Source organism: Ambystoma mexicanum, chromosome 8 (assembly GCF_040938575.1).
Source record: "Ambystoma mexicanum isolate Mex_15411 chromosome 8, UKY_AmexF1_1, whole genome shotgun sequence".
NCBI classification, from domain to species: domain Eukaryota; kingdom Metazoa; phylum Chordata; class Amphibia; order Caudata; family Ambystomatidae; genus Ambystoma; species Ambystoma mexicanum.
This window is the reverse complement of record NC_090929.1, coordinates 1191947627-1191965433: the sequence shown is the minus strand read 5'-3', so window position 1 is coordinate 1191965433 and position 17807 is coordinate 1191947627.

The following is a 17807-nucleotide window of genomic DNA, read 5'->3' as shown; positions in this document are numbered from 1 at the left end:
TTTACTGTCCATACATTAAGTACATCATGTGTTTTCAGAAGATACAATGGAGTAATGTATGAACCGAGAAACTCATACGCTCTTGGCATGCACAATATATAGGTACATTTCAAATGTTCTTAACTCAAAATTGGCCAAGTCGATTTTTTGTGATTTTTTTTTTAAACCTTTATTTCTGATTCAGTCATATAACAAGAGGCCTGTGCGGCACAACGCCCAATGGGCATTACAGAGTTTACATGATTTTGGTACCATGATAGGCTATCAATAAACAGTAATAAAAATTGCAATACATGCACAAAGCATTCCATTACACATTCTGTGTAAACCAGTTCATTCTGTGGCACCTCCCCATCCTCCTGCCCCCTTGGGCCAAGTCTACTTAATTTTTTTTTCAGTGCCCTAATTCCTCATGAAATCCTAGGCACATACCAAAAAATGTTTTTCCCATGTTCAAAGCTGTTCAAAACATGATCAAAGTAAACATGTTTAAACTATGAAGCCGTTTATGTACAATTCTGTAATTTTGCATGCACAGGCACTTGCCTAGAAATGTAACTGACAAATATTTTCTAAGTTTTCATGCAAGGGTTTGAAAGTTACTGAAAAAAGTTATTTTCTTCATATGAAAAATGCAAGTCATCGGGGATATATAGATACATTTAAAACCGTAATAGCCCAACATTGGATTGAGTGGAGTGAGGGCACACATGCTGAGGGCCTGTGAGGATGTGGAAGACTTTAATTCGAAGCAATTTTTCCTGTTATCGCAGGAATCCATGAACCGTTACTCTTCTACAGACTTTTCTGTTATTGTAAATGATTACTGTGAAATTATCACAGAAATAAGGAGTTAGAAAGAAAAAGGTTTAACATCTACAGTGCCTACATCTACTGGGCAGGGGGAAATGACCGATTGGTAACAAATGGTTTGCCATGGCTAGTGGCTCGTTAGTGGCCAGTGGGCCCAAAAGACATGTATATTGGGTCCAAAAGAAACATATTAAGGGAACATGTACAGTGGACATGGCCAAAGGCCGTGCTCACTGGCCAGTGCCCAAAAGGCATGTATAGTCGATTCAAAAGAAACGTATTGGGGGGAACATGTACAGTCGACACGGCAGAAGGCCATGGCTAGTTGCCTGGTAGTGTTTTAAAATATACAGTGGGCATGGCCAAAGTCTGTGCTCACTTGCCAGGGACAAAGGCCCTGGCTAGTGGGCCCAAAGGACATGTATAGGGGGCAGAGCCGAAGGCCGTGGCCACCTAGTCGGATTGGGTCCAAAAGAAACATACTGGGGGAAGATGTACAGTGGACACGGCCAAAGGCCGAAGGCCATGGCCAGTGGGCCTAAAAGAAACATATTGGGGGAATATGTACAGTGGACACAGCCAAAAGCAGTGGCCACTGGCCATGGCTGAAGACGTATTTATTATAAATAATAAGAAAAATGCTTTACTTTCCCTAATCAAAGGGTTTCCCTGCTGTGAGGGGTCAGAAATGCAAAGCAGACAACTTGATAAAGGTTTTCCACAAGGAGCCATTTTCTTAATTTATAGAGTGCCTAAAGAGGATTTCCCTGCCCATCAAACTAGGACTATATTAAAACACTCTAATAAAGGAATCCGTCCCTCACACTTGGATATACAGCAAACTCATAAAAGGTATTATATGGCAATAGAGGTTTAACAAAATAACAGTTATGTTCAATCATGAACGTTGTAACCACGTCTCCTTGAACCCACGTTTAAACATGATTTTCCAAATCAAAGTTCCAAATAAGAAAGTTCCTTTTTGTAGGCCAGCTCTGGTATGAATATATAAATATTCTCACTCCAAAAGTCTTTCACTTGGCAAATGTTTCCACAAAATGACAAAAAGTCTTTCATCACTTGATACTAATAGTCAATATTTCAAAATAAGTTTTCCTCCTTGGAAACCAAAACACTTCCGCAATTCTTCTTGATCAACAATGTTTTGTCAGGATGTTTTATCACAGTTCATCAAACACATTAGTGGACTTGCCACTTTCTTTCACAATGTTCAACCACAAAGCAGTACTTCATCATCTTCTTCCTGCCAGGACTACCACTAATAATCCCTTTCCTGGAATACTCGCCTACCAGGACAACACTCCTAACACCACTACAAGTACTCTGTGGTAAGGCTTGCTTCAAATTTTCAGAAAAGTCTTTGACTTTCAACAACATTGAAATTCTTCTGAGAAGACATAATACACATTGGTGCTGTTATTCCACTGCTTTATTTGCCACATGCAATGCAGGTTATGCTCCTATCCTTAGTGATACTTCCTACAGAGAGGGCCAAGCTTGACTTTCCACTTTCACACCAAGTAACTCATGACAATGTCCCTTTGTAATCCTCTGTTATACTTGTTCTCTTTTGGTTTAGGCAATGATTGTTGGTGAATTGCTCAACTATTGCATCCTCTTCACCCTGGGAATAATGGTTACAATCTTTCTGTAATATTGTTCTCTTGTTACTTTGCCAATATTTGTTACAGTCTTTCTGAAGTATTGCCCCCGCTTTACTTTGGCAATGGTGGTTATGGTTTTTCTTAAGTATTGCCCCCTTTTTGTTTGGACAATGCAGGTTCCTATCTTAGTTCACATTTGCCCCCTCTTTGCTTCAGCTTTGGTAATGAGAATTGTAACCTTTCTTCTTTAGCCTTCTTTCAAAGGGAGTATATCGCCAACATGACTTTCTTTCATTAGTTCGGTATTCAAATTATTGGTCAGCAGTTAGCTGCCGAGTACAGAGTGTTCCGGGGTTAAAACTACTCACTGTTCTCTTTCTACGCATCCACTCGGTCCGCTGCCTCCTCTGCTTCTTCGTTTGCTTCCTGGGCGCCTGACAGCTTCTGTCATATTCCCACAGCCCGTGTCGTTCGGGAAAGGAGCCGGTCTTGCTCCACGTGTACACTGGTGCTCGCCAGCTACAGGACCTAGGTGTGAAATAGGGAGAACTTCTCTCTCCCATGGGGAAGCCTCTCAAAGCACTGCTTCCCGTTGCGCAACCTCTGCACTTTCGGTTTTCAGCTCCGAAGACCCTCTCAGGACCGACATCCGCTTCCAACACAGCAAAGGCTCTGGTGTCTTCGCTTCCCTGCTTTTGCTGCTGCAAATGTGGCTGAACTTCTTCAGCTACTCCACTTTTCTAATGGCCTGCACCTGAAGGGGCTTTAAAATATTCAAAAGTCCCGCTCAGGTGTGGGTCATGTGAGAAACCAGATGTTGTCTCACCCACCAGCCCCTGGGGATCTGTCTTCCAGGTAGCCAGGAGACGGCTATCGCTTTTGGATCCAGTTTCTGGGGGTGGACCAGTGCGGGAGGATCACCCGGGTGAGGGGTCTTCGGGGAGTGGGACACCGGACGGTGGGGCACGGTATCCCCTTCCTTGTAACGCCTTTATCCCATAGGATATTTAGGAACTCCAACCCCCCTTCCCCCTAATTACAACACAAACACTTTCTCACAGACAGCCCGCTATCAGAGAAAACGGACAACACTTGAACCCGTTTACCTGACGTGTCCCAATACAATGGTCTGGCAAGGTCAGGCAATTCCTGACCATCACACACACCTGACTTCCATTAAGCTTCCCCATACGGATAAAAGGCGGAGTACGAGAGCACACTCAGAGCGAGGCAAAGCACACGAGGAAACAGCAGTTCCAAGATGGCAGTTTAACAGGAGGAGAAAGACGGTAAAACAGAAGGGGACTGCAAGGAGGAAAGTTCCCATAACCTTTTCGACAAAGAACCATTGCTTTCATGAGCCCTCGAAATTGGAAATTGTAAGACCAGGAAAACAGGCTGAAGAATCCTGCATTGTGTGTCAGAGATAATCGGGGCCCTCCCGCGTCAATCAAGACGGGGAGAATTCTCCGCCACTGTGTTACTGTCTTTGGATCCAAGAACAACGCAGCGTCAGTGAAATCAACACAGCCGGTGAGTTGGGGAAGACCTATAAAAAAAAAAAAGTCTGTTTTGAAGCCAAGGTTGCAATCGGCAACATTGCATGGCGAGCCGCGGAACGAACATTGTTTGAAATATGTGTGATAAAAGAAGCAAGTAAAGTTGAACTGCTGGCGAGTGATTGAACTTTGAAACAATACCCTTGATAGAGTGGTCCGGCAACACGTGTGTGCCCAATTGAAGGTCTCAGCAGGGTAGCTAGCTAAAACGTGAACGAGTTGTAGAGAATTGTGAATCGAAGTGGTCCTGCGACGGGTCAAGCAAAATCCTGCGCACAATCGAAAGTCTTCGATGTTGATGTAGTAAAGGAAGTTTGTGGCCAAGTTGATAAAGTTGGTGCAAGCCTGGCAGAGGGAGAGTAATTGTATAATAAAGTGGGTTCCAGCCTGGCGCAGGGGCACCCAGGTTAATCAGAAATCACCAAATATTTGTACATGACAATTGACTTTGGCACAGACAGCCCTGATACTGAGATTGTAACTGCATCATCGTGCTAGATAAGCCAGAGACTGTCCTAAGCTCGAGTATGCGCCTTGTCCTGTGATGAAAATGCGAGGAAGGGAAGTCAACGACTTGAATATCCCGACATCATTTCTTGAACACTTTTTTCTTTGCATAACATTGTTTCCCACACGATTTGTATTTAGAAGGATTGGCAATAGGTTTATTAGTACAGGCCCTTTTATTTTGACAAGACACCACTAGGACTACGTTATCATTTGATGGTCGTAGCTTGCTCCCATCTTTAGATTTAGGTTTAGATAGCCATTTTCAAACCCAACTGAAGTTCAATAAACACCTTTGAACTATGATCACTTGTGTCTGTTTTACTGTTTGATACCATGCCTTCCTTACAGTCATTAGAACCCTTAGACTGCATACTGCAGTTCTGCACCTTTGAGGCCCTCTTCATCGTCCCAATACTTAGGGCATTGTGGGACTTTAAGTCCCCAACGTTCTAGTTCTCTTTAATATCAAAGGCCTCAATTTTACAATAGGACATCAAAACTGTAGGATCCCTAGGGAAGTTAGAGAGTTCTCCAAATTTTCTTGACCTGAATCTCCTCTCATGCAGTCCTCCAGCAGATCACCACCCCCAGGGTCAGGAAGTGTCAGCCTTTCCCTGGCCACATGAGAAGGGTCCCAGGCCAGGTTTCGTGGGATAATCACCTCTGACTCAACACACTACCCAACACAACTAAACTACAGTGCTCGTTGTCCATTTTAAAGTCCAAAGCAAGTGTCTGTCCTCCATCAAAAAACAACTCTACGATGACCCTAACACTTATACTAAATACCTAAAGACCAGAAGAATGGCTCCTTTCTCCTAGGAGGTTTTCCAGCAAGTCCTTGTCAGTACAGGATCTTCAAATAGCTTCTAGCGATTCCTTTTATCAGTTCATTCAATTCCCTTATGGGACGTTTCCACTTCCATTTATTTGTCTTCCCCTGTTTTCTCAAAGTTCTCGTTCTAGGTGTTTTGGCAGCTGAATAGTCTTCCACTATTCTTTCTAATCATAGTGGGTAATCTTTCTCCTTCTGATAGCAGTTTCATCAAGTGTCCATCTCCTCTTGTCTCACTTATTATTAGCTTCTGTTTACTTTTCTCCTCACTGGGATCTGTGTAATCTACCCAGTGGCCAGTTTCACTCTTCTTATAATTTAGGCATTCACTGGGCACAGTAGGCTGGGTCACTGAATGATTCTCGCCCTTGGTATTATAAGGTCCTTCACTGGGACGAGTAGGCTAGTTGCCTCAGTGTCTCTCACTTTTCCTATGGTTTTGCCTTTCACTGGCATGAGTAAGCAGGTTGCCTGTATGTTTCTCAATCTCCTTATGGGTTTGCCCTTCACTGGGACAAGTAGGCTGGTTACCTGCATTGTTCTATTTGTTTTCTGTACTGATACAAGAACGGTCAGACCACCCATTACATGTGCCGTGTTCCCTGGGTGTCACGACTCCTCTGGTTCTGTGCAGGGGCAGCACAAACTCCTGCCTCCCCATAGGGTTTTGGCACCTGCAGTGTAACAGTATACAGGCCACCACAACCCATTGTGGAAAGAGGGGGTTAAGGTCCACTGGATTGGATATGTATGGGAAGTAGGGTAATCGGAAAAGAAGGTTAGGGAGAGGTAATGGATGGGAAGGGGGTGAGGGGGAAAGAGTAGGGTAAATGGTCCTCGACTCCTTCTGCATCTCCTCCAATGATTGCTGTAGAGCCGCTGACCCTATGAACTGTGCACATCATACTCACTCACAGTTGCCGCACCAAGTGACAATCATAACCCATACTATGGTGAGAACAACAGACTTGCATTTCTTCATGAAAGATACATGAGTGTCTGAATACATTCCATTACCGAATGCAAGATACAGTGCGCATGGAGAAACCTTGCATTACCTCACACCAACACATTGAGCATTGAGAAACTTGCCAGGAAATTGACAGAACTCAGATTTTTGGACAGGGCTCACCTGTGGAGTCTTTTGCGGGGCTTTCTTGACAGCTTTTACTGTGGAGCTTTTCTTGTTGGTCCGGGTTTCATGAAGAAAGGGGCAAGCCTCCCCTGACGCCACCCTGCCTAGTCGAAAAACCACCAAGCAGACTAAATCTGGGGACAACCCAAAAGCCAGGAAAAAAAACCTCAAAGAGGGAAAAAACCTGTAGATGATCTGTGGGTAAACTGGAGAGGAAGATGTCCAAAAGGTAACAGCAGAGGTATCCAGGAAGTATACTGAGGAACAGACAATTAGGAACTGAAAGTATAAGGCAAGGAAGCGTAACAATAGCCAGAAGCGAAGAGAGCAATAGATGAAGCAGCAGGAGTCAGGGAAACACAGGGAGGAGAGGCAAGGAGGAAGCAGGAGCACGCTGAGCAGGGGAGCGCAAGACGAACAGGGATGCAAGGCAAGCACTAGCCGAGCGTTGAGACGCAAGGCTGAACGGTGATCCGGACGCATACGACTGCTGTCAGAGGTAATTCTAGACCGCGTTCTTAGCTTCCCGGGAACATCAACGGTGGCCATATTGGTGGAAAAAATGCCCGCAGCCAGCCGTGACCGGAGCCTCCAGGCTTGGTCCAGGGATCGGGAACATCAAGTCATGACAAAAATTGCATTAACTCATGCAACTATACATTGGGGTTAGACAACAGCAGGTCCTTGCTTTGCTAATGCAAGGCACTTAAACACTGTGGGCAAATCCTTGCACTACCTTAAGCACGGTACATCGACGGGCTCCCGCGCCATTTAAAGAAGGGCTCCTCGGCGGGGGCCCCCATTAGTGCCGACGCCCCCATGAGGCACGGCGGGAAGTGGAGTCGGGGGAGTGGAGTCGGGTGGGGGGGTGGAGCCATGCAGGTTACCACCCAGAAGGGGGGAGGGGGTGGTGCGTGACATCATCAGGAGTCCCAACCGGAGACCCCTATAAAAGGCCCCGCACAAGGATATGGGCCTCTTCTCTGCCGAATTTTGCCCTCCCACCCTTTTATTGTGTGTGTTTATGTTTCATGTTTTTTCTTGCAGACACGCCCAGCGGATGTTACATGATGCTCCCGTTAGAAAGCACTGGGGGATACCACAAGGGACTCCAAAGCCATCAGCTTATTTATGAACGGTGCCTAGGAGTATTAGACTCAGGGGAGGCCCATGTTAAAGGGAAGGGTTAGGGGGCTTGGAAGGCCTTCCAACTCCAAACGCGGGTGGTGGGAAATGGGAAGTGTATCGTTGGAAACAAAAATGGAGAGCAACAATGAAGTCAGCCGGGGGGGGGGGGGGAATGAAAGGTTTTACAGTAAACGGGGCACTGGCAAGTAGGTTGGGGAAACTGGTGCGGCTAGGGGGTCCACTTGGGATTAGGGGTTGGTGGTAAGAGAAATGGGGCATTTTCAATTGACAGCTCAAGGAGAACTGAAGAAACACTTGGGAGGGGGGTCCTTGGAATGCAGTAGGAAGTGGCCTAAGAGGAGCAGGGGGGAGATTTGGGGAGGACCCCTCTTAAGCGATAGGTAAGGGCAGGATGATGGGGAAATTAAGGCTGTTGGGCTCTGGGGTGAAGGTAGCTTTGGATGGGGCTCTTGAGAACAGGAGTGCGTGAAGGGGAAGGAGGGGCCCGAGGGGATGGGACAACTAAGGCGGTGGGAGCTAGGGCAGCCGGGGTTTCAGCAAGAGGGGGGGTTTCCTGGCATGACAGGCTAAGGGAAGACCGCTGGGGGAGAGGGAAATTTGGAAAGGAATAGACAGCCACCAAGGGGAAGGGGGAAGAAGAGGGAATCCAGGGGTAAAGGGAAGCAAGAGGGGGGACAAGGAGATCTGGGCGCATCCTAAGAAAGGAGCCAAAGCAGATAAATGACAAGGAAATGGAAGGGGAAAGGGAAGCATGAAGGGGGAAAGAGATCTGGACGCATCCTAAAAAAGGAGCCAAAGCGGACAATGGAGAATGAAACGAAAATAAGACATTGAAAGAAAATGCACATAAATAGAGATGGGAAAAGAAAATGAAATAATGAAAAGAAAAAATGAAAAAGAAAGAAATGGCCAAAGGGTAGAAAGGGACTGTTAAGGAGGTACGGGGCCCGCGACGGGTCTGCAAGGACCCGAAGGGGTGGGGCGGGACAAGGATGCTATTGCTCAGCACAGAATCCTGAGGGTAGCGGCGAAACGGAACACCATGTAATAAAGTTTGCTGTGGCAATTTTCTCCCACTCATTCAACTGGTCATGCCTCTCATTTGGGGCTATAAGGAGGTTGGGCTCCAAGGGAGGAGGGTAGCGGTTAAGGAATGGGGGCAAGACGGGGGGCGGTGGGAGCAGGGGATGAAGACGTGCCCCCACTGAGAGTGTCGGCGCTAAGGATTATGAGCATTTCGGTTTCTGTCAAACCTAACAAGAATATCATGAACTGAACCTTGCATTGTCTCATGCAAGGCACATCAACATGCTGGTGCGGTTACATGCAAATACAACATTGAGAGACAAGGCTACTTAGCTCTGGCTCATAGGTGATCAGAATGTCCACTGTGTGCTGGCGTCGCGTTCTGGAGCTTCTGAAGAGTGGCAGCAAGCTGCGTTCTGTGTGCAGTTTCTGCAGTAAATAACGATGAAAACAAAAGTTTCGGATCAGTTTCTGCTCTGCTTATGCCAAGGAGTTAATGAGCTGAGGTACTCGGATCTCTCTATGAATGTGCGAGCACTCTGAAGTAAAGTTTGCCATGTTATCATGCGGCAAGAGCAGGGCGCTGAGTATAGGCTGGTGCTGCAGGTTGTGAACGTTAAGTAATGCGGTCCTGCCACTTCATGATTTCCTATCTTTATGAAGCGCGGCGCCTGGGATCCTCAGGCATGCACTTCGCCCCCGCGTTCAGCTTGCCTACCAGGATGTCTCCGGAGAGGCGTTTGTTTGGATCAGCAATCATTAGCGCGAGCGAGGGTGTCTCGCGATTGCATGCGCGTGCGCGCTGAGTCGGGAGTGTCTTGGGTGTGTCCCAGCATGTTACAGGAGCTCGTGCCGAGCTTCCCAGCCTGCTGCGTAATGTCGTTTTGCTTCCCCAGCCTATTGCAGCACCTACAATGGAAGCAGATGTGACATCTGCTCCAACGTGTTTGTCTAATAGGTTTTTGCTTTACATTAGCCACATGCTTTACACCAACTCTCTGCTTGGCATTGGTCACATTACAAGTTACTGCAATAGTACCACGTTTAGGGCCTCATCACGAGTTGGGCGATGTGGTAAAAATGCTGCGGTAATGCCATTACTATGAGCTGGAGGTAAATCCGCTGACTATCCACCCATTTTCGGCGCAATTACCTCTACAGTAATTCCACTGAAAATGCCCCATTCAGTCCTGTGGACTAAAACAAAATGGGGACTTACACTGACACTGCCACTTGTATTCCGGCAGTAATACACCAAGTGGCGTTAACATTAGTTGCGTTGGGTGGTATTCTGGTGGATTTACCACCAAAATACCGCCCAACTCATGAGGCCTTTAGTCTTGACACCGGGTCTCCCGCTTTCCCCGTTACCTTCACTGTAATAGGGTTGCATCTGCAGGTTAGCATGCACTCTCATCAGCTCTCCCTGTCTCGTCAGGACGGCTCTCTTCAGTACCTTTTTGTTGGTGTGTGTGCTGTGGTATCCTTCTTCCAGCGTGGTGTCGGGTTGGAAAGGTGGTTTCTCCTTCTGCCCCTCCTGGCCACCACTTTCTTCTGACGTCCCGGTCCTGGGAATTCTCACAACAGGATGCCACACTACGGGTCTCTCTCGCTCTCCAGGTGCAGCAGCACTCCACCGTACTGACCTCCTTCGGTCAGGTTTCCTTGAATGTCCCTCTTGGGACTCTCTTCTGGGAAACGATTTGTTTAGTCGGTCTCTCCCACAGACTAATTGGAATGCTTGTTCCTGTGAGAAACCAAAGAGTGTCTCAACGACTAGTCTTTTGGGATCTGTCATCCAGGCGGCCGGGGCACGGGCATCGCTATTGGACCCAGACTCCGGGGGTAGACCAGTGTGGGAGGAACACCTGGATGTGGGGCGCCTGGGGAGTGGGAGTGGGGGACCCATAGGAGAGATGTGGTATCCCAACACCCATTTCCCTGTAGAACACCGTCATTCTATATACTATATAGGAACCTTATCCCCCCACCCTTTTCTACACACACTCTGCTGCATGGATAAAGCGATTCTGAGAAAAACAGACTCACACACAACCAGTCCGTTTGACATGTCCCAATATCAGGGTCAGGCCCTTAATCTTGATGACTCACACCTGAATCCTGTTCGCTTTTCCCACTGGGATAAAAGGCGGAGCATGACAGCACCTGTGTGGCAAGGTGAGCAATGTGGCAGGAGAACAGAAATTGGAGCTACCATCGAAGCAGAGCAGAAGGGACCAAGAGGCAAGAGAAGGGCCTTAGTCCGGCCAGCTGCAGAGTGAAGGTCGCACAGACTCTTCAAAGGAAACCACCCCACTAATGCACAAGGTGAAGGCGAGCCCTCCTTCGGGTGAAAGATGGAGTTGGGAGGAGGTGAGCCGTGCAGTGCCGATAGTTTTGGCTTCAAGGAAACACTGGACGAATGGTATCGAGCGCTACCGGTGAGTGAACTGCGAGACCGGCTGGAGTTATCGAGTGAAAGATACCAAACCGTTTAATGAGGCTCGCAGAGTCTCATGAAACCACGGGCGAAAGTACATTGTAACTAGAATGATGAATGCAGAAGCTGCGCGTGTCATAGAAAACCACAAGGGAAGCCTGCAACATTGCAAATGTGTTTAAGACTGAAATATGTTAAGAATGACGCAGTGGTCCAGTAATAGAAAAGCCTTGAAAAAGTGGCTGATTGATTTCCCCCCAAAAATTAACAATCAGCAGATTGGATGGATTTTATATGCGGACAACTTAGTGCTGATCGAGTACACTCGAATAGGTCTTCAACGGAAACTAAACCATCTAGAAGAATACATGACCAAGAATGAAACAAGCAACAGAAAAAAAAGAAAAAAAAAAGAAAAAAAAAATCAGAACCTTTGTACGGGGATCTAAGAAAACAAGAACTGTCGTATGGAAAACAGGAAATGAAGTGCTTGAACAAAATTGATTCCATTAAATACCTAGACATCCAATTTAACAAAGCGCTGGGAGAAGCAATTTGGATTGATTTTCTTAAACCAAAAATCAGGATGCTCGCCTCACAGGGTGCCATACTTCACGCACAATATGGAAGATTTACAAAGCTGCCACTACTAATGTTCTACAAACAAAAAGTGATTCCAGTACTGACGTATGGTGGAGAAGCAGCCTTAAGTCTAATTTGGTCAACATGGAACGTGCTCAAAGGGGAACTTTGGAAATCTGTATTGCATCTGCCTAAATCAATCCAATGAGTGTTATCAGAAATGAACTGGGTCCACAATCTCTATACTCGGTAACACTATGGAAAAGTGTAGCTTTTTCAGGAAAATCATAATGAAAGAATCGGTAGTACCATATCACATCCTACTCAAACCAATAAATGGCACATATATGTGGCCCATGGATGCTCTATCACTCTTTCCAATTGAGCCGCAAAGGCTAAATACTTTCAGAAATGTCCAAGTCAATATCATTGAAATCAATTTCTGCGATTAAGGTTTAATATTTACTACACAAAGGAAACCATGTTCAGAAGAAAACTGAAAAACAAATGACAATCTATGTTGATTTCGCAATTCCGCCAAAAATACAGAATCAGTGGAGCATTTGATAACCGTATGCCCAGGTCCAACAGCACAGAGGACATACTTGCAATCGTATTTTAACAGTACAAGCTCACTGACCATTGACGAATGGTGGAGACTATTCCTTCTTGGTGAAAAAACATCTTGGCTATGTTCTGGAATACATTTTCTAGAAAAAATACTAGAAAATTAAAAAAAGGGATGGCATCCCTACTTAACTGATAGACAAATGCAGGTTGAACCAGGAAATTCTGTAATTGTACATAAGAACTTTTGATAATAGAGATCACGACGAAAAGTTCTGCTGTGTAGAATCAAATTGATTTTTCTTTTTATTCTTGCTCGGTTGTGTAAAAAATGTTTTAACAAACTATAAACACAATAAAAAGAGTTTAAAAAAAGGAATAGACTATTACCTTCTCAAAAGGCTCCGCACCCAGAGTGAAACTGTTAGATTGAAAGTAAGATAATGGGAAAGACTGCAAATACCAGAAGGCCTTACGAGAGGCAAACCAAAGTAATAGAAAGTTAAAGTGGTCATACAAAAGTGCAAGCAAAATCCTTGTACAATCGAAAGTCTTTGACAAGTGGGAAACGAAGTGAACAATTGTAAAGTAAAGCTAAGTAAACTGTGTTATAAAGGCAAGTGTGAACCTGACGGAGGGATGCCACACCAAATATTTGTTTAAAATGACATTAAGAGTTCCTGAGTGTTATAAGCTAGTATAACTGATGAAGTTAACTGAACTGTGATTTTTTAAGGCTATAATGACCCCAATGGAGGGATGCCAAGTGAAAGCAAGGGAAAGTGAATCCCGCATTTTGTTAAAGTGACCAAACAGTGGTGTAAAGACAAAGGTGAACCCAACGAAGGGGGTATCACGAGGAAGCCGGGGAAGAGGGAAATCTCGCATGGTGAGAGCTTGGGAAAGGTCTTGGGACGCCAAGCAAAATACATTGATTTGAGGGTTCCTGCCTTTTCTGAATAAACAGCTTTCTGATGCTTATAGACAGACTCAAGGGGTTCTTACAGTCATGCCACTGTTCGGCCTTGTCCCGTGATGTAAGGTGGGGAAGGGAGTACACTAGTTCAGCACTCCTGAACTATCGAAACCCTTGGACTATACTTCTTGTGTCTGTCGTGCTTCCGATAACCATGCTTTCCTTAAATATGGTGTTGTGGGTTGCGACTATTGATAAAAATTGAGAACTCATAGTTAAACCACCAGAGGGGGGAAAACAGGATTATTGAAATTAACAATTCTGATCACATTTTTACCCTTAAAGAAACCTTGTGTGTCCAAATTACATATCCCATTTAACCGACAAGACTTTTCAAAGCTCAGGTCCTTTTGGATACTCTGTTGGTCTCTCACTATAACATCCAACAGTGGGATGGGATAGTCCTACGAATCAGAGCATACCAGGACTTTTTTGACCCGGCGCATTAAGTCCTTCCTTTTCTGAACCAATTTTCTTTGGGGCTAACCCTACTGGGAACCCCAGAAGACTTGGAGGTAGAAATTAGCCAACCTGCTCAAGACTTAGACCCGGATGAGTCGGACGATTTTGAGACCTTCTCGGAAGAGGTTGAAACTTTATTTTTGTATGAATCCCAGATCCCCTCTGGGGAAACCCTTAATCCTTCCAAAGAGATGGCAGACCTAGATGCCCTCATAACCCAGTTGGCTGCCCATCAGATGCTGGTGGAAGCACGTCTACAAGAGAACTTCACGCAATTAGTTGAACTACAAGCTAGACCTCTACTACCATAGGGGATACTCCAGCCCTATGAGGAAGGTAAAGATTTAGTGAATTCTTTCCTTAATTTTGAAAGACTGGCCGCTCATAACCCTTGTGCGGGGAGCCCTGTTATTGGGGGAAGGGTATGTGAGGAACCCGAGGTCGTCCTCACTTCTTCCCCCCCTCCGGATCCTCCTCTCAGATGGCCAGGGAAAGGCCATTGCTTTTGGATCCCGACCCTAGGGGTGGATTTGCAAGGGAGGATCACCTGGGTGAAGGGAACTTGGGGAGTGCAGAGAGGACGCAATTAGGTGAGACATTGTATCCCCCATTCCAATTTCAATGGAGTCCTCCTACGCATTCCTCATCTTTGATATACTCGGATATCCTGCTTACAGCTCAGAAACTTTTCTCAGCAGAGGGCACTGTGCGTCGTCGACATAGTGTCCCTTGCGAGCCTCCGCCCTCCTCAAGTAGGACGTTGACGCTGGTATATATGGCACGCACCACACCCGTGCTTCAGTTGTCTTTTTCCACACAGCTGCTCGAAATGGTTCTTCACCTCAGCGTGTTATTTACTGCGTAGCTAGGAGTTTGTTACAAAAAAATGTCTACTCATACCCCAAAAACAGGCTTCAAGAAATGTGCCGAGTATTCAGCTAAGATGTCCATAACTGATCCTCGGCGAGCATGTCAATGGTGCCTGGGGGGTGGGCCACATCGCAGATTGTGGCTTGTGCCAGTCTATGACAGCAAAAGCGTTAAAGGAGAGGACGGGGAAACTTGCATTGGGCTAACCATCCCCGAGTTAGTCTCTGTTACCCCAACAAAGGTTTAATCCGAAGTTAAGAGCCCAAGAGGGAGATCTACGCACCGGGCCAAGATGCACGGCAAAAGTTTGAAGCGTTTGAGATCTCGGCAGTCCTCTTTGTCATCTTTAAGGAGAACAAAGAAAAGGAGTCAACACTCCAGGTCATCCTCTATGGATTCCTCACCCGAAGGGATTAGGATACAATTTCCTAACAAGGGGGCTAGTCAAGTGGAACAGGAAATGTTCCGCTGGTAGATGTAAAGGTGTTTGAGAAGGCGGAGAAGCCAGCCCCTTTGTTGAAGTCGTTAGAGACTCCCGACAGGGTGTCTGTGAAAAAAAAAAAGAAAAAAAAAACAAAACACTGCCCCACGCCCGAGGGCCCCGACAAAAGGTAGAAGGCTTCGAAGGCCTCAAAAGGCATCTCGTGCTCCTCTCAGGGCCTCAATGCCTCAAAAGGGATCCTCCTTCTCTGACCCATTCGTTTGTGTCGAAGGCAAGTCTATCGATGCCAAAACAGTCAGGGTCGAAGCCCTTAAGGCCTTTTGAAAGCCTGAAGGTTTTTAACCTCAGGGAAAAAGACTTTTGCAAGTCCATGGCCAATTTGTATGAGGAAGAGGTGGAGGAAGAAAGCCTGTTTTATAGTTTTGGTAGGGAATAAGGCTGTCAGGAATTGGGGCTGGGGTAGGAAAAAAAAATAAATAAAGAGTGCAGTACATGTAAAATGATTGAATTGGTGTAGGAACTCCATTTCCCAGCAGCCTTGGGAAAGGCCCGTAGTTCTGGGACTACGCACGCTACACCAGATGACATTGATTGAGGATTACTTAACGTGCCAGCCCCCCATGCGGATTATCGATGTGTTTCCAGCACGGGCAGTTACAGCGGTATGTATGAGGAAGTTTGGAGACGTTAGGGACGCCGGAGGAATGCTGCAGTCTATCCAGCCAGGGTCGCAGTGGTGATCAGAAATGGCCCGGCAAGTACTTCGCTGTTGTTCTTCAGGTCCGTGTTACCCCACGGGGCCCTGGACATGCAGATAAGTGTTGGACCATTGTTTGTTGTTGTCGTGGCTGTGAGATTACAGAAGGGGCGCTGCTCGCACGTTTACGTAAACTAAAAGGGGTACAGCCCACTCACGCAATGTTTTGCCATTAAGGAACTGATCCTTTGGATTCACACGTTTCAAACATAGTTAAGACCATTGAGAGGGAGATTACAAGTAGTAGTGGCATGCGGCAGGCACTTCAGGAGGGAGGGTGTCAGGATTAACAGTCATTACATTAAGGGAAAGGGGTCATGACTCCATAGGTTGCAGAATGGGGAATCCCTGAATGTAATGTCACGTCATGCTTGCTTGTACTAGCCCAAGGGGCCATGTGTTTGTTTTTTTCATGAAAGGGGAATACCCATGTACATGCCATGCTGCTTGCTACCAGGTCCATGTCTGCTTTCCATGCTGCATTAAGGTCTATGTTCTCATGTTGCATTAAGTCCCATGATATATGCTTCCATGTTATGAACTTCCATGCTGCAATAAAGTCCATGTTGTATGTGCTTCATATGCATTGTAGCAGGTTACAGTTTAGGTAGGTGGGTTCAGGTTTTGGTGCTAGGGATTGATGATATGCAGGGATAGGGCGAGAGTAGGACAGGATTGCTGCTATATGCATGTTTCTTTTCTCTAATTTCCCCCTAAAACCTATCCAACTAAGCTACCCTATTTCTTCTTTCTGGTTTTCCTTACCCATCCACAACCTCCCCCTAATCCTGGTACCCCCCTCACTCCCCATTGGCTGCCACATGGTTACCCGTTTATTCAAAACCAGGCACCCGTGCCAACCACGGTGGGAGGGTCGATCTATTAGACTTCTGTGGTTCGGGTGAGAGCGTCAATCTCTTCTTCCTTGGTTCTTGACAACAGCATTCCTGGTGTTCCAAAGGCGCTGATATCCCAAGAATCTAAAATGAGAGACCTTGTGGACACCATGCCAGTGGTCTAGACACCTCTCCAGTGGTTGATTTTGGCACCCCTGAAGGTTCTGGACATGCTGATTGATACATCTTATAGATCAGTAATGGCAACGGTTATTGAATACCTTGGATGGGGTAGATCATCGGTTGAATATAAACAGGATGATCTTACAGATATTTTGGACAGGGGATCTCCTAAAGACCCAGTCCTTCCCTTCCATACAGCAGTGAAAAATAGAGTTCTAGAGAACTGCCTCCCCGCGGGTGCCGCTAGTGGCGCTGTGCGGGTAGGACTCCCAAATGATAAAAGGGATCTGCAGATACTGGGAACCGTTGGGCCTGGCAACCCTTGGAGATATATGGCAGGAGGGGGCGGCACTAGACTTTCAGAGACTAGTGCAGGACGCCAGGGTGCATAAAGACCAACACATTACTTATACCAGAATTATGAAACGGGTGAGAGAAAGCTGGCCTGAGGCAGTGCTCACGGAACAACCCGATGCAACCATCGAGACGATGTATGATCTCTCCGAGGGTGGGCACGAAATATCTCGTCTATATGAGCTACTGGGGACTAGGGTGGGAAAAGAGCTGCTCCAACTGAGGCGAGACTGGGAGGAGGAGGTGGGAGAATCCATGTCGGATGGGCAATGGGACAGAGCCCAAAGGTATCGTAAGAAGGCGTCCCGAAATGCGAGGCTTCAGCAGATTCAGTTATATGTTACTCATAGGGCATACATGACCCCCAGTAAAATCGCCAAGTTTGGGGGCCCGGTAGCGCAGAAATGCCCACGGTGCAGGGAGGAGAAAGATGGGATGCTACATATGTTTTGGGCTTGCCCGGAGGTGGGGAGGTTTTGGACAGAACTGAAGATACGCCTAGCGGAAAAAGGGATTACGCTAGAGGTGGAGTCAGCCTGGGCATGCATGCTGGGGGCTTTCACCAGACGACGCAACCTGAAGCACATCAGTAAGATGAAAGACCTGGCCTACATCCTGGCCAAACGGAGAATTGCAATGTGCTGGAAGGCAGCCCAACGGCCTAGAATTGAGATGTGGTGGGCGGA